Raw genomic sequence first — 12,348 nt, 5'->3', positions numbered from 1 at the left:
TGCACTGTGTAACATGGATGAACACTACCAAAAATACCTCAAATTTATTATGTATTTGATTTTGAACTAATTTTTGGTCATGGTACATTCAGAAACTTTTCACTTTTGACAAATGTTTTACAACCCCCCCCCTTCAGTTACTGACCCATCTCCAGTGTAAGAATCTGTGTTTAAACCACTACCTTATCCCTGTAACCTGGGAATAATGCTCAGTCGAGTGAGACAGTCCTGTGGGTCAGTTCTCCCGATACAAAAGATAGCGCATGGATTTCTTCGTCTCTTTGGGGGAGTTTGCAAGCCTCTTTTCCCCTAGGAGCAGTAAGTGCCCTCCCTGGTTAAGCAGGAGGTCAATTCATGATCACTAGCCATGTGGCCCTGTAGTGACTGCAGCTACAGCTCTGGAAAGTCACTCCTGGCACTGCTAAGCATGGGTCGAACTCTAGGGCTGCTAGAGAGGCACCTGCCCAGGATATGTCACACAGGAAACACCAAAGGCACAGTAAAGGCTCTGGTGTGGCCAGTGAAGCAAGCTCCAGAGGAGGGGCATTCAAGCAGAGGGCTAAAGCTGGGTCTTAGCAGCCTGGCAGGAGGGGGTAGTTCCACTTGGTTCTGCTGGAATGAATAGTGGTAAAGGATAGCCACCGTATCTCTTCTTGCTTTTTGTTTTGCTTTGAAACAGTCACAATATGCCCAGGCTGGCCTCTAACTTGCTGTGTAGCAAGGACGACCTTGAGTTCCTGATCTTCCTGCTTCCATCTTCAAGGTGCTAGTATTATAGACGTACATCATGCCTAGTTTTTGTTTTTTATAATTTTTTGGTGGTGCTGTGGATCAAACCCAGGGATCTGTATATGTTAAACAAGTGCTCTACCACTGAACTGTATTCCAGCCCTTTGCTTTCTATTTTAGCCACTATATTTTGAGGTTATTTATTTACTCATCGGTTTTAAAAAATATTTTATTTTTTTATTTTATTTTATGTGTATAAGTGCTTTGCCAGCATGTATTGTTGTGGGATATCTACCAGAGAAGACTGCTCAGACATGGATTTAAGGCAAAAGAAAGTCTATATTATTAGCCAGTCGTCAACTGCATGGAGTGTTCAGGATCCCAATGGAGCCCCGAGCCTTTCTCAGGGTGAGCTTTTAAGCACAAAAACAATATCCTGGGTTGCCATACTTCAGTTTAGAAGAACAGTTAACCAGAGCGGGACTACAAAAGCCAAAAAGCAAGGTTAGCACATTTCTAGGCTTCCCCAGAACTACACACTTCGATGGATTAGGTCTTTGTTTTCATTTTAGTAGGTGGTGCTGTCTACATGCTGCGTTTGATGGCCTGAATGGTACTTCCATCACAGAGCCGGCTGTGCTTAGGTCTGGGGACCTACTAAGATCTGGGATCCTGTTACAGTATGTCTGTGCACTATGAGAATGTACAATGCCCTCAGAAGCCAGGTGAGGAAGTTCAGAGCCCTTGGAAATGGAGTTCTAGATGGTTGTAGCCACCATGTAGGTGGGACTAAAGGTGTGCACCACCACCCGGCTCTGGTCTCTACCTTTTATTTTTCATAGAACCATTCCATTTAATTTACTACAAATAACTAGAAATTTTACATCAACTACAGTCTTTCTATTTTTTAAATTTTGTTTTTTTTTAAAGATTTATTTATTTATTATGTATACAGTATTCTGCCTGCATGTATCCCTGCAGGCCAGAAGAGGGCACCAGATCTCATTACAGATGGTTGTGAGCCTCCATGTGGTTGCTGGGAATTGAACTCAGGACCTTTGGAAGAGCAAGCAGTGCTCATAACCTCTGAGCCATCTCTCCAGCCCTAAATTTTGGTTTTTTGAGACAGAGTTTTCTGTGTAGCCCTGGCTGTCCTGGAACTTTCTTTGTAGATCAGGCTGGCCTTGAACCCAGAGATCCACTGCCTCTGCCTCCCAAGTGCTGGGATTAAAGGCATGCACCACCATGCCCAGCCAGTAGTATTAAAAAGAATTAAGTCTTAGTTAAATATTGGATATTTGTATGTGCAGAGCATCTTTAATGCTTTTCAGAGTTTATTGACATTTTGATTTATAATAAACTTTCAGGTCTAGAAAAAATACAGACTACAAACTCTCAGGAAGCAGAGTTTTTTCCCCCCACCTCTGAAACAGTGATATAAGAATTACATTTTGGGGGGCTGGAGAGATGGCTCAGAGGTTAAGAGCACTGACTGCTCTTCCAGAGGTCCTGAGTTCAATTCCCAGCAACCACATGGTGGCTCACAACCATCTGGTGCCCTCTTCTGGCCATACATGCTGTATACATAATAAATTAAAAAAAAAAAAAAAAGCCGGGCGGTGGTGGCGCACGCCTTTAATCCCAGCACTCGGGAGGCAGAGCCAGGCGGATCTCTGTGAGTTCGAGGCCAGCCTGGACTACCAAGTGAGTTCCAGGAAAGGCACAAAGCTACACGAAGAAACCCTGTCTCGAAAAACCAAAAAAAAAAAAAAAAAAAAAGAATTGCATTTTGGGGCTGGAGAGATGGCTCAGAAGTTAAGAGTAATGGCTTCTCTTCCAGAGGTCCTGGGTTCAATTTCCAGCAACCACATGGTGACTCACAATCATCTATAGTGGGATCTGATGCCCTCATCTGGCATAAAGTCATACATGCAGATAGAGCACTCATATACACAAAATTAAAAAAAAAAAAGAATTGCACTTTACACAGTTTTCAAGTGAAGGGATATTTGGATTTATAACAAAGTTATCCTTTCTGAGAGGAGCTATCTGTACCATTCTGGTATCTATGGTATTCATTTCCTACTCCAAACCACATCAATCAAAGATGTCCAGTAAATTATAGGCAATAGTTTATAGCTTTATTCCAGCCACATATTTGTGGGTTTTCTTTTTCAATAATCCCAGGTGTGGTAGTGTGATAGTCTTTAATGCCAAGCAGCTGGAATTGTTATGAGATCATCTGTGTCTACTTGATAGAAGCCATCAAGATCAGGCATGTGGACTGTTGACATCTCTCATAGAAGGGGGAGGGGAATGGAGAGGGTCATTGGATCCTCACCTGAGGATCCAGCTCCTCCTCCCTGCCATTTATATTCAATTCAGCCATAACTGCACATGGCCCTGGGATCTCGAGGATGAGCTAAAGTATATAGACAGGAGAAGGTTAGTGGAAGGGAGCTCTGTGGAAAACCATCATTCATGCAGGATAGAGACTTTGCAGTGCGGCTGCTTTGGGGTCACTCACACTCCTGTTAAGAGTAACCCCTCGGGTTGGAGAGGTGGCTCAGCCGTTAAGAATACTGGCTGTTCTTCCAGAGGTCCTGAGTTCAATTCCCAGCAACTACATGGTGGCTCACAACCATCCGTAATGAGATCTGGTGCCCTCTTCTGGCCTGCAAGCATGCATATAGGCAGAACACTGTGTACATAATAAATAAATAAATCTTAAAAAAAAAAAAAAAAAGAGTAACCCCTCATCCATGCTCTACAAGTCTGCTAAACTCATTGATTCTTGAGCCAGGAGGTGGTGGCCCATACCTTTCATCCTGGTACTCAGGAGGTAGAGCCAGGCGAATCTCTATGAGTTCAAAGCCAGCCTGGTCTATAGAGCGAGGCACCAAAACTACACAGAGAAACCCTGTCTCAGAAAAAACCAAAAACATTTTGGTTCTCCAGGGTAACCTTTTTTTTTTTTTTTGAGACAGGGTTTCTCTGTGAAACAGCCCTGGCTATCATGGAACTCACTCTGTAGCCCAGACTGGCCTCAAACTCACAGATCCACCTGCCTCTGTCTCCTAAGTGCTGGGATTAAAGGCATGTACTACTACTGCCTGGCCTATGGTAAACTTTTGTGGCATTGAACTTTGGTTTGTTGTTGGGACCTCATAAGGAGGGGTAAATAACATCTCTCTGGGGAAGGAATTCTTGCAACCACACCTGTAATCTTGGCAGTTAGGCAGTGGAGTCAGAAGTTTAGGCAGAAGGTCAGGAGTTTGAAGCTCTCCTTGGATACATGAGACCATTAAGTAGAAGACAGACATGAGTGATGGAGTTGGGATATGAGGTTCCTAAAAAACTGCCAAAGTCCATTCCTCTTTGTCCAGCCTGATGAGCCATTGTAAAATACTGGCCCCAGTGAGAACCAGACTGCCTTCAGGGTTAAAAACCATCTTATAGCAAAGACAAACTAGGTTCATTCCTCTTTATGACTAAACCTCTAGTTTCTCAAGGATTGGGCTGGGGCTGGAGAGGTGACTCAGTGGTTAAGAGCACAGGCTGCTATTCCAGAGGACTCAGGTTCAATTCCCAGCGCCCACATGGCAGTTCACAACTGTCTGTAACTCCAGTTCCAGGAGATCTGACACCCTCACATCAATGCACATAAAATAAAATTAAATAAACTTTAAAAAAAAGGATTGGACTATGCCCCAGCGGTAACCTTAACTACAAATGGTTCTGTATGGCCTGGTCCAGGAATAGCAACCATGACTTTGTTTAAAAAATTGTTTATAACCATCTTGCAACTCTAGCTTTGTTTCAAAATGTTGTATGACTACCTTGTTATGACTACCTGTGTTATGATTATCTTGTTATGCCCACCTTCCAACCATATCTTTCTTTCAGGAAGTTGTTAGGACTAACTTGTTATGCTTATGTTCTGCTCCTATAACCCTGCCCATTTGAAATTTGCCCACCAAATCCCCCATTTGAAAACCCCCTAACTCTGAGGCTTGTCTTCTCACATCCAATGCTGACCTCTCAAACCCTACCTTAGAGGGAGGCAGCCTGTGTACATGAATAAAAATGCTTGCTTTAATTAATTTGGCCATGATGATTTGGGTCAGTGGTCTTTTTCCTCCTGTCTTTGGGATTAACACCAGCTTTCATGATAAAGCATCAAGTTTCTTCACTGGCAGACACCCATGAAATCCAACATGGGACCTCAAGCAGCCTCACAAAGGAGTTCCATGGGAAACTACAGCTGTGTTTTGGTGTCTGTGTCTCCTGAGCGTCACAAGGCTCCTTCGTGGTTGTCTGGCCCTGAAGCTGCAGATGTTTTGTTCCTGCTATATCAGAATCTAAAACACCAGGGTATTGTCTCACACACGTGCACCAGAGAAGGATCTGCACCACACCAAGTGTAGTGCTTTCTGGAGGACCACCAGAAGACATACCCTAAAAAGGAGATCTAAGTGGCCCACTATTGTAGGAAGCACAGTTGAGAATAAGCATTGGAGAAAGCAGGGTTGTCAATCATGTGGGCTTATGTTCTTTGGTGGAAGGAAACCAACGGCACCTAGTCACCTGGAATGCCAGAGTGAAAAGTGATCAGTCAACCTGGTGATTCTTTGCTAGTCTCTTAGGAGCCAACCTCCACCTGAATCCCCCAATATCCTGAACGATGTTCAGGCCCTAGTCCTGCAGCTAAGAGAACACATTCCTATGAAAGAGGCCCCACGTACTTTGCATCCTCCACCAACAGAATCTATCCTTATGATTATCACAGATTCTTCCTCTAAGGAGTTGAAGGACCCTTTCACAGGGGTCGCATATCAGATATCCTGCATATCGGATATTTACATTACGATTCATAACAGTAGTAAAATTACAGTTATAAAGTAGCAATGAAGGTAATTTTATAGTCCGGGGGTCACCACAACATGAGGAAATGTATTAAAAGGTCATTAGGAAGGTTGAGAACTGCTGCTCTAGGCCCTACCTTTGAGCTCTGTTTATCAGCCAATAGAATTCATTCTTATTGTAAAGGTCACAGGTCACAAGTTCTACTATGTTTAAATGTATAAGAAAAATAAATCATAAGGTCAGTCTCTGGAAGATTTTGACCTGGTGCTTGCAAAGACGTGGCACTATCTCAAGTTTCATTCTTCATTTCTTGTGCGTATCTCCCCCACCCCCAAAGCTGTGAGGCTTTCAGAGGTCACGGAGTCCCTGGGTACACTAAGACTTGCAAGAGAAAAGAGTCACCTTACCCCACAAATATGCTACTGCTACCTACCTCATAAATATTCATAAAATCTTTTCAAAAATACAAAAACAGGCTTCTCTGTTGCTACCCTCCTCCACCTGGTGGAAACCCATTCTAATCTGTTAGGATTTCCTGCTTTGATTTTGATTTGTTAAATAAACTTATGCTTAAATTTGTCTGTGTCTTTCAACTGAATTTTCTTTTTTTGAGACAGGGTCTCACTCTGCAGCCCTGGCTGTCTTGGAAATCACTTTGCAGTCCAGGCTGGCCTCAAACTCAAAGGAAATCCACCTGCCTCTGCCTCCCAAGTGCTGGGATTAAAGGTGTGCACCACCGCACCCGGCTCTAGCTGAATTGTTCCCTTCAAGGAGACAGAAGCCAAGAGACCCATGCAACAAGACCGTTTCAACAAAACAACAAAAACCCCTTCATGTATATTCTGACTGAGGTGTGAGGGGCTGAGGAAATAGGTCTGTGGTAGAGCAGCCCTGTGGATCTGAGGGGCGTCCCCCAATGTGATGGCTAAAAACTAGGCATCTGCCAGGCGGTGGTGGCACACACCTTTAATCCCAGCACTTGGGAGGCAGAGGCAGGCGGATCTCTGTGAGTTCGAGGCCAGCCTGGTCTACAGAGCGAGATCCAGGACAGGCTCCAAAACTACAAAGAGAAACCCTGTCTTGAAAAACAAAAACAAAAACCAAACCAAAACGAAACCCTAGGTATCCATCTTGGTACCCACTAGCTGTTTGTCTCTGACTTCAGTCCCCAGAAGATAATTTCTCAGTAACCCTGACTCAGTGACCCACCCCCATACCCAGAAATGTACAGCAGTGACCATCTACTTGTTATGACTAACATGCTTTTTCCTTTTTTGGTTTTTCGAGACAAGGTTTCTCTGTGTAATTTTGGAGCCTGTCCTGGAACTTGCTCTGTAGACCAGGCTTGTGGCTTTTCTCGCAGGGTAAACAGTGCCACATAATAACTAACACTTCCCTCAGGGACTGAAGAGATGGTTCTGTGACTAAGAATACTGATTTCTTTTCCAGAGGACTCAAATTTGAGTCCCAGCACCCATATCAGACAGCTAACAATCATCTGAAACTCCAGTTCCAGAAGAAACAATGCCCTCTTCTGGCCTTCATGGGTACTGCACACAAATGGTGTCCATACGTACCCATATACATAAAATAAAGAAAAATGCCTGGTCTACAGAGCAAGTTCCAGGACAGTCAGAGATTCAAGTGAAACCCTGTCTTGAAAAAACAAAATAAAAATCTCAAAAAAAAGAAAGATTTATTTAAAAAGAAAATCCTTCCCTTGCCCACCTTCTCATGTCAGTCTCAAGTTTGGCTCAGAGATTGTTGTCTAGCAGTAATCAATAAATCTTTTACTTATAATTGAATTGAGTCTATAGTCTTTTCCCAGGGGTCAGAACTCCGTAATACCAAGAGCTACATAAAAAGCCAGGCAGGGCAGCATATGTCTGTAATTACAGAGCTGAGTGGAGACAGGTGGACCACAGAGGCTCACTGACCAACCGGTCTAGCAGAAACAGCAAGCTCCAGGTTCAGCGAGAGACCCTGTTTAGAAAACAGGGTGGAGAAACAGTTGAAGCAGAGCCTCATTGACCTCTGGCCTCCACAAGTGCTTACGTTAATGGCCATATCCTCAGAGAGAGGAGAGAGAGCAGAGAGCAAGAGATAGAGAGCTACTGAGGTCTGAGCAAAGGTTTTGCTACTCTCTTTACATTTGTAAAATGTTTCTCAGAATAAATACCTTACTATTCCAGAGTAATTACATGTATAAATTCCTATCAAATGTGAGTTCACTTATCCTGAATAAGGATTGAGATTTAAAGGCCTTGCCATGTTCTTAATGGTCAAAGGATTTTCCCCCGGATGAATTCTCTAATGCTGAATCCAGTGTAAATAACTATTAAGGACCATAGCTCGTGTATTAGTTACTTTTTGTTTCTTAGCTAAAACACCATGGCCTGGCAGTAGTGGTGAGGCATGGCAGCAGGCAGCCAGAGCCGGAAGTTAAGAGAGCACATCTCCATCCACACACAGGAAGCAGGGAACAAAGCAAAGGGGGTGAGGCTATGAACTGTCAAAGTCCACCCCCAGTAACATACTTCCTCCAGCAAGACTTCCTCCTAAAGTTTCCCCGATGTCCCCCAAACAGCCCCACCAACTGGAGACCAATTGTTAAAACACTTGAGCCTGTCAGAGACATTTCTCCATTCAAACCACCACACTTGTAGACTTTCTTTAATGGACTATTTGGTCTCCAGTAACTGGAATTCATAAAGGCTTTGCTACATACTTTCCTAATGTGGAGTTTTTATGAAGTCTTTGATGTTCGGTAAGGTTTGAGGGACTGTTAGAGGACTGGCCATGTTTTGCACTTCTAGGGGTTTCCCTCTGAAGTTGAATAAGGACCAAGCTTAGGATAAAGTCTTGGATATTATTTTTTGTATTTGAAGTGTTTCTTTCTAGTGTGGAATGTGAAGATAAGGACGCAAGAATAACTGCAGAGTTTAGAGGACCGAGAAGCTGGAAGAACGCTGGCTTGACCTTATGAGAAGAGAGGTGGCTGTATCGGACGAGGCTCTTTTTGTTGGTGGTGGTTGTTTTTGCTTGAGACAGGGCTTCACTATGTCTCCCAGGCTGACGCTGAACTCACCGTGTAGTTTAGACTAACCCCAAGCTCAGTGAGTCTCCTGTCTCAAGCACCAAGTCGGGACTCGAACTCAAAATCCTGCTGCGTTAGCCCCCAGAGTGTTGGGATCGCAGGGGTGTGCCATTATTCCTGCCAGATTTTAAATTACTGTTTCATATAAGTATTTCTACATTTTCCACTTCTTGAGTTGGTTTTGGCAACTTGTATCTTCTTAGGAATTTCCCTAGTTCACCTAAGTTTCTTGATGCACGAGTACACTTTGTCCTAGTCTCTTATCTATTTTCCTCTCTCCCGCCCCCTCTCCTTCTTCCCCTCTTTTCCTCTCTTCCCCCGCCCTCTTCCATCCTCCCCAACCGGCTTTGAACTTCAGATCCTCCTGTGTCTGAATCCCAAGCACTGACATTATAGGTGTGGGCTACGGCTAGCCCACCCCAAGTTTGTTAGTGTGGAAACTTTTAAGACTTTCCATCTCTTCTATTTTGAAAGTTTATAGTCAAAATTTCCCCCTCTAAAAGTCCTCACTGCATCTTAAGTTTTTCCTAATATATATTTTAATTATGTGTGTCTGCGTGTGGGCACATGAGTGAAGGTGTTCATAGAGGACAGAGACGTCAGGTACCCTGGGCCTAGAGCTACAGGAGGGCGTAAGGGGCATGATGTGGGAGCCAAACCCTGGTTCTCAATCGAGAAACCATCTCTCTAGCCCCTCCTCTCTTTTTTCATTTGATTCAAAATTATTTTCTTTCTTTTTTCGAGACAGGATTTCTCTATGTAGCTTTGGAGCCTGTCCTGGAACTCACTCTATAGCTCTGGCTGGCCTCAAACTCAGAGATCCGCCTGGCTCTGCCTCCTGAGTGCTGGGATTAAAGGTGTGCACCACCATTGCCTGGCCTTAGTGATTTTTTTTAAATCTGATTTATTTAGAATGGTGTTCATTTAAACTTCTCAAATATTTATTGATTTCTATTTTTTTTTAAGTTTTACTGTAGCTAAAAATAAGTTGTGTGATTTAAATCTTCTCAAATTTATTTGGACTTCTTTTAGGTCTTATGGCCTATGATGAGTGTCTGTGCACTTAAAGGTCAAAGTATAGCTTCCTGTTGTTGAGTACTGTGTGACAGGTCAAATGGCTGCCAGCACTGGACTGGTCTCTCATCTTTCTCCCTCTCAGCCCTTCCCCTTCCTTTTCTCTTTCCTTTCTCTGCTACTCAGCCAGGGTGCTCTGACAAACTGCTGTGTGTGTGTGTGTGTGTGTGTGTGTGTTTCTTTCTCAAGAGAGCTTGAATTCCCAGTCCTCCTCCTCTACCTCCCAAATGTCAGGGTTACAGGCACAGAGCACAACCGAATCTGGCTTTAAATACTGGTTTTGGTATCTTTGTTTCTTATTTAAGTTCTGTAAGGTTTTTATCTTATAGTTTTGGTGTGTATGGGTTTGTCTATTTGTTTGCTTTGTTTTTGAGACAGGGCCCTGACAGTCCTGGAACTCAGATTTACCTGCCTCTGCCTTCCAACTACTGAGATTAAAGTCAAATGCCACCATGCCCAGCTTTTTTTAACAATTATTTATTTTATATATGTATATATATATATATACATATGTATTTTTTTTACATCCCAACCGCAGTTCCCCCTTCCTCCTCTCTTCCCAGTCCCTCCCCCAACCTGCCCTTTGCTGCACCCCCATCCACTTATCCATTTCTATTCAGAAAAGCACAGGTTTCCCATGGATATTAACCAAACACAGCATATCAAGTTTCAGTAAGATTAGGCACCTCCCCTCGTATTAAGGTTGGACAAGGCAACGCAGTTTGAGAAAGAGGGTCCCAAAAGCTGACGAAAGAGTCAGACACAGGCCCTGCTCTCACTGTTAGGAGTCCTACAAGATCAAGCTACACAACTCTAACTTTTTTTGGAGTCTTGTTTTTGTTTTTGTTTTTGCTTTTCGAGACAGGGTTTCTCTGTGTAGTTTTTGGTGCCTGTCCTGGATCTCACTCTGTAGACCAGGCTGGCCTTGAACTCACAGAGATCTATCTGCCTGGCTCTGCCTCCCGAGTGCTGGGATTAAAGGTATGTGTCACCAACACCTGGCCATCTGACATATTTTTTTTAAATTAAGAAAGAAAAATAAACAAACAAATAAATAAGTAACCACAGAAGGAAGGAAGGATAAAGAAAGGGAGAAAGAAAAGACTGGGCTGGAGATGGCTCAGTGGTTAAGAGCACTGGCTGCTCTTCCAGGGGACGCCACAGGTAGCTCACAATTGCCTGTAACCCCAGTTCTAGGGAGCTGACACCCTCACAGAGAACTACAACACAGGCAATACACTAATGCACATTAACAACAACAACAACAAAAAGACCAAGTTTCATTCTGTGGCCACTGGCTTGGAACTCAAGGCTAGCCTTGAAATTGTAGCGCTCCTTCCTCACCCTCTGGAGTAGTAGATTCCATATCTGGGCACAGATAAGGGTGGTGTTTGCTGCTGGCATTAGGGTACTAATGAGAAGGCTGAGGTTACCTTATCATTGCCCTCTGTGGCTGACTTGGTTTTCCTCTCTCAAACTCCCTCAAGTCCTTAATTGATGCTAAATTCTGAACCTTGACAAGGATTTGTCCCACAATGGATTATCACTCATTCTTGCCTGGCTTGAATTGTAATATTTTTAGCTACAGATTCATTTTATTAGTCTAACAAACTCCTCCTTCTTGGCGATGGTGGCACACACCTTTAATCTCAGCACTTGGGAGGCAGAGGCAGGCGGATCTCTGTGAGTTCGTGGCCAGTCTGGTCTACAAAGTGAGATCCAGGACAGCCAGGGCAGTTACACAAAGAGACCCTGTCTCGAAATAACCAAAACTCCTCCGTCCTATTTTCTCTCTCAAGGTTTATTCTTTGAGCTCTAACTAGCCCTTTAGGATTCCAAGTGCCATCTCATGGTCATGAGCAGCAGCAGCAGCACTTGGAAACACGCAGACCTGGCTCCAGAACTCCACCTTAATTTTAGGAAGATATGCAGACCTCCAAATTATCGCACCATTTGTCATGATTTCAAGAACCAACATTTGAGGGCACTGTTGTAACTGACAGATCGAGACCAGAGGGCCTAAAGTAGGGACGGAGGCACGGGATCAGCAGTCTTCTGTAAACCAAATGCTCACTGAGCAGGGAACCCTCCGCACACCCTGAGATGTCACGGCTAAGCTGTTGGGAAGCAGCAGTTTCACCCACCCGACAGTGGGCAGTTTTGCCGTTTTGGGTGTTTTCCTCGAGGGAACCACGCGCACGGCCAAGTGCAGTCGTTGTACACACGTAGCCAAGTCCGTGGGGCTCGGAGTGGAATGGTCGAAAAAAAGACCGCTCTGGGGCCGCAGCGACGAGAAAGAAAGGGCCGCGGCCTCAGGACGCAGAGCCAGGCCAGGCCTCAGCAGGGCCGCCCCTTCCCTCGGCCGGGAGTTCTGCGTTTCACCTCCAGGCGCGGCAGGTGGACACCGGGCCTAGCTCCCCGAGACCGAGCGCGAGGGTCCTTCCGGCCAGGATGTCTTCATCTCAAGGGAGGCCGAACCGCGACGAGGACCGCACCTGCAAGCAGGAGCCGGCCCGCCCCCACCAGGGAGCCAGCCGGACGACTACGCCAGCGCACGTGGACGCGGTGCCGTGACGTAAGGA

Source organism: Peromyscus californicus, unplaced genomic scaffold (genome assembly GCF_007827085.1).
Source record: "Peromyscus californicus insignis strain IS unplaced genomic scaffold, ASM782708v3 Scaffold_7__1_contigs__length_154581171, whole genome shotgun sequence".
Lineage (NCBI taxonomy): Eukaryota > Metazoa > Chordata > Mammalia > Rodentia > Cricetidae > Peromyscus > Peromyscus californicus.
The sequence above is the reverse complement of the archived record's forward strand: the minus strand, read 5'-3'. Positions refer to the sequence as shown.